Source organism: Lipotes vexillifer, unplaced genomic scaffold, assembly GCF_000442215.2.
Source record: "Lipotes vexillifer unplaced genomic scaffold, Lipotes_vexillifer_v1.1 scaffold1321, whole genome shotgun sequence".
Taxonomy (NCBI): Eukaryota; Metazoa; Chordata; class Mammalia; order Artiodactyla; family Lipotidae; genus Lipotes; species Lipotes vexillifer.
Window position 1 is genome coordinate 666,020 of NW_006785943.1, and position 5,770 is coordinate 671,789.

Below are 5,770 nucleotides of genomic sequence, written 5' to 3' on the forward strand. Positions count from 1 at the left end.
CTTCTCATTGCGGTGGCTTCTCTTGTTGCAGAGCACGGGCTCTAGGCATGTGGGCTTCAGTAGTTGTGGCACACAGGTTCAGTAGTTGTGGCTCGTGGGCTCTACAGCGCAGGCTCAATAGCTGTGGTGCACGGGCTTAGTTGCTCCGCGGCATGAGGGATCTTCCCGGACCAGGGCTCGAACCCGTGTCCCCTGCATTGGCAGGCAGATTCTTAACCATTGCACCACCAGGGAAGCCCAAGCACATATTTTTTGCAGAAGGTTCTGCTAGTCTCCTGAGGGTTACTGTTAGTCACGAGGAGCAGATGTCACCATGAAGGAATTTAGTGCTTTTCTAGATAAGAGGAGATGCAAGAATTGGGCTCATAAAATTGGCTCCTGAAAATATCTCACTATCTGAAGACCTGTTCTCCCAGTTTTTCCCAGAGCACAGAGGGCCTCATTCCTGATCTCCACCCTGAATCCCTTTCAGGGGGTGTTGAAAGTCAGCAGCTGCAGCGGCACCTGCTTTAATCCTTTTAGAGGCAGATGGCAAGTGCCCATGACAAGTGCCAATTTGTAGTTGACATGTGCATCTTGGGAGAATGGGCCTGGGTCAAGCTGGGCAGGAGGGCAGCTGAGGCACTTGCCTTGAAGAAACACTGGAGCTTGGACAGTGAACACATCGGCACAAGGATCCCAGGGCTCCCTGAACCTGAAGGCTGTGCACTGCTTAAGGCATCTACAGAACACAGTGGAGAGAGCTCCACCATGGCTGAGATGGATTTTCTTATCAGTGTTGGGAAGGAGGGGTTGGGAAATAGAGTCAATTTTAACTTGATTTAGCAAAGTAAAGAAATGTGACATTTCTCACATCCAAAGGTTAATGAGGTGAAATTCACAGCAGTCTGTGTCCTATTGTTAGGGGAACCACTGATGGAAAACTCCCTGCCCTGGCCAAACAGGATAGTAACTACTTGCATGAGTTATCTTACCACAGGAGGTCCTGGTAAGGAATGTGGAACTAACAATCTACCACCAACTGGAAGAATTCAGGAAAGGTCAAAAGAGATAGCAGTCCATATATCCTACCAACCTCCTCGCTGGAATCCATCCTGGCTGAGCGATGCATGTGCCACCAGGAAGGACCCTGAGTCAGAATGATTGGCCAGAGACAACCTGGAAACTAATCCCATCACCATAAAACCCGAGACTGCAAACCACATGGCAGAGCAGAGTCCCCCTGGGTTCCCTTACCCTGCTGCCCTCCGCCCGGGCTTCCCTTCCCAGTAGTGTCCTGCTTTGTCAGCAGGTATGTCTCCTCAGACAATTCATTTCCGAGTGTTAGACAAGAGTCCATTCTTGGACCGTTGAAGGGGTTCCCCTTCCTTCAACACTATGGTCCAAGTTACAAAATGGCATGCATGCAGTAGGAAGGAAGAAAACTTGCTCACACTTGGAATTTATCTGCGGCAAGACATCAAGAATAAGAAGCAGATCTCAGAAAAAGAAAGGAGGTAAGTATTTTAGAACTGTAGCATTATCTAATAAGACAACACAGGAATAAGTGTCTGGTAATTCTCACCAGGACACCTTAGCTGAAGGTGATGTTGTGATCCAATTCCAGTAGACTGACTGTGAAAGCACAGAGTTAAAAATCTGGCAATTTGCATCGGAGAAAAGGGTAATCATTACGCATGAGGACTGGGGTCGGGGAGAGGAAGAGAAGAGACAGAAGTGAAAGGATAGGAGAGGTCAAGGTTGATGAAATACAAAGTTGCATTTTAAGGCAAGACAAGAAAAATTGAAACATCAAACCTTTTTCTCTGTCCTTTGACCTCCTTCTCCACCCCCCACTCCGGTGTGCACTGTGCAACCAGACCTCCCAAATGGCAGGAACCTTGGGAGATACTGCGCCTCACCTAATGGAAGTTCTTAGCTTAAACCCTTATGACCTATGAATGTCGCTAGTTATATTACTTGTATTCTGCCTATTTCACAAGATTATTGTTTATTGCATTACCAAATGTGTGACTGAGCCACAGATAAAATTAATGATGATTAGGCAGTTTGCAATGATTGATCAAAATATATAGTCTTATAAGATCAACGATTGTAATAGTGTAACTCAAGATATGGGAAGAAGCAGTAAGAGGGAACCATTTCCTGGACCATAACATACTAGTAAGACAGGTGATCCAGAGGCTTTTGGCTATTGTTAACAGAGCCTAGTCCAGTAATAGCATGTAAAGTGACCTATCAACAAAATCCTCACTTGACCTGGGAATGAGCATTCCTAGTGCCATGGGACAAATTGGTCACAAAATGCTCCCCAAACGTTGGTTGAAATTAAGAGTAAAAGGGGGCTTCCCTGGTGGCGCAGTGGTTGAGAGTCTGCCTGCCGATTCAGGAGACACGGGTTCGTGCCCTGGTCCGGGAAGATCCCACATGCCGCGGAGCGGCTGGGCCCGTGAGCCATGGCCGCTGAGCCTGCGCGTCCAGAGCCTGTGCTCCGCAACGGGAGAGGCCACAAGAGTGAGAGGCCCGCATACCGAAAAAAAAAAAAAAAAAAAGAGTAAAAGGGAAGGGACTGTAAAATAAAGACTGTTGCCCACCATCTCTAGTTCTGCAAGAATCAAGTCATTCACCACTGCAGTTGCTGACCTACGACACACCCTGAAAGGAATTCAGGACGAAGACCAGGATGAGGCACTCTGTGCTCTGGGAAAATTGACAGAACCGGCCCTCAGATAGTATCTTTAGCAGAAATTTTTTATGAACCTGGATTCTTGGATCTTCCCATACTTAGTAAAGCACTAAAACCATTAACCAAGATGTCTGCTACTGTGACTCGCAGCAACTTTCTACTGAGAAAGATGTGTGCTTGACTGCAGGTACCCCCTTTGCCTAAATCACATTTTGGCTAGCTTCCTCCTTTACCTCTTTGGAACAGTTCTCAGAACTCTTGGAGAGACTGTCTCCTGGGTTAAAATACTCAGATTGGCTCGAATAAAGTTCCCCATTTTTTCTTAGATTGACTATTGATTAGTTTCTTCATGGACAAGGTCTTGCCAGTGTGAACCAGTCCAAATAGCAGCCTGATGAAAGAAGCCCACCTGGCTGTCCCTTCTGGAGACCTCTGCCTCCTCTGGGATGATGGACCCAGAATCACAGACACTCCTGACCTAGGGCAAAAAATGATTTCTCATGGGGTGAGAGGTAAGGGTCTAAATACATTTTTAAATTATCCCATTACAATTTAATCAGTACTTAATCCTTTCTTTGCTTCAGTTGGATATTGTTGCCTACCCAGTTTGATCCTGCCTTCTCCTTCCCATTAGATCCTGATTTTGTGTATGTAGTCAGTCACCCTGTATCCTTGCAGCCCTTTTGACTTCATCCCGAGCTCCAAGGGAAGCCCTGATTGGTCTGAGTTAATTATGACAATCCCCATTCTCCTTATCAGTGATTGGCTAAAGGATCCAGCCTAAGCCAATCAGTACATGACTTGCCCCTTGTCAGTGGCTTAGATACAGATATGGGCACATGACCTAAGTTGGCCCAATTGTACTGAAGGAAAGGACATACAGGTCATGAGTGAAGGAAATATTTCTCTTCCTTCTGATAGACATGACTAAATAAACATGTTGCTCAAGCTTGTTTGTTTGGTTTGACAACCTTTTTGTGACAATAAAATAATAGAGCCTAAGAATAAAGCCAACATGCAGAGGAGGGAGTAGCCAAGAGAAAAGCAGAGAAATGGACTGGAGCCCTTATCACACTATGCCTGAAGCTGAATTCACCTCTGAACTTTCTGCTATATTCAACGGTATATTTTTTGATATATATGAGTAGTATATTTTAGAATTCTATAGTCTATTTAATATAGGTTATATATAATTTAATCTAGTTGGAGTTTAAAAAATTTACTTGAAGCTAAAATTATCTTGATATCATTCACTGATTTAAAATATCTTTGTAACATGCTAAATTCTTGCTTTTAAAATTCTTGAGTCTGTTTCTAAACTCTCTCATTTCATCCCATCCCACTTCATTCCACCCCATTCTGTTCCATTGTATTACATTCCATTGGTGTATTTGTCTTTCAGTTCCATATCAGAGCATCTATTTTAATTACTGTAGGGTTTTAACTCACTTTCACAAATGTGAGTCACATTCATTCTCAATTCTCATTGGACAAATTATTTCGTAAAATCATTTTATTAAATGTTAAAAATGTTCTGAGATTATGGCTGGGATTCTTTGACATTTAGTTATTTCAGTGCAAATTAACATTTTAAAAGATTAAGTCTCCCAATGCAGAAACATGAATTGTTACTCTAAAAATTCATATCTTCATCTTTTTTATCCTTCATTTATAAAACTTAAAGTGTTTAGTATTCCTACAATGAGGTGCCACTTCACACCGGTCAGAATGGCCATCATTAAAAAGTCTACAAATAACAAATTCTGGAGAAGGTGTGGATAAAAGGTAACCCTCCTACACTGCTGGTAGGAATGTAAGTTGGTACAGCCACCATGGAAAACAGTATGGAGGTTCCTCAGAAAACTAAAAATAGAATTACCATATGATCCAGCAATGCCACTCCCGGGTATATACCCAGACAAAACTATAATTCAAAAAGATACATGCATCCCTACATTCACAGCAGCACTATTCACAACAGCCAAAATATGGAAACAACCTAAATGTCCCTCAACAGATGAAGGGATAAAGAATATGTGGTACGTATATACAATGGAATACTACTCAGCCATAAAGAAGAATGAAATAATGCCATTTGCAGCAACATGGATGTAACTAGAGATTAGCATACTAAGTGAAGAAAGTCAGAAAGAGAAAGACAAATATCATATGATATCACTTAGATGTGGAATCTATAATATGGCACAAATGAACCTGTCTATAAAACAGAAACAGACTCACAGACATAGAGATCAGAATTTTTTTAAACATTTTTATTGGAGTATAATTGCTTTACAATGGTGTGTTAGATTCTGCTTTATAGCAAAGTGAATCAGCTATACATATACATATATCCCAATATCTCTCCCCTCTTGTGTCTTCCTCCCACCCTCCCTATCCCACGCCTCTAGGTGGACACAAGCACCGAGCTGATCTCCCTGAGCCATGTGGCTGCTTCCCACTAACCATCTATTTTACATTTGGTAGTGTATATATGTCCATGCCACTCTCTCATTTTGTCCCAGCTTACCCTTCCCACTCCCCGTGTCCTCAAGTCCATTCTCTACATCTGCGTCTTTATTCCTGTCCTGCCCCTAGGTACTTCAGAACCAGTTTTTTTTTTTTTTTAGATTCCATATATATGTGTTAGCATACGGTATTTGTTTTTCTCTTTCTCACTTACTTCACTCTCTATGACAGACTCTAGGTCCATCCACCTCACTACAAATAACTCAATTCCGTTTCTTTTTATGGCTGAGTAATATTTCATTGTATATATGTGCCACATCTTCTTTATCCATTCATCTGTCGATGGATACTTAGGTTGCTTCCATGTCCTAGCTATTGTAAATAGAGCTGCAATGAACACTGTGGTACATGACTCTTTTTGAATTACAGTTTTCTCAGGGTATATGCCCAGTAGTGGCATGGCTGGGTCATATGGTAGTTCTATTTTTAGTTTTTTAAGGAACCTCCATACTGTTCTCCATAGTAGCTGTATCAATTTACATTCCCACCAACAGTGCAAGGGGGTTCCCTTTTCTCCACACCCTCTCCAGCATTTACTGTTTGTAGATTTTTTTT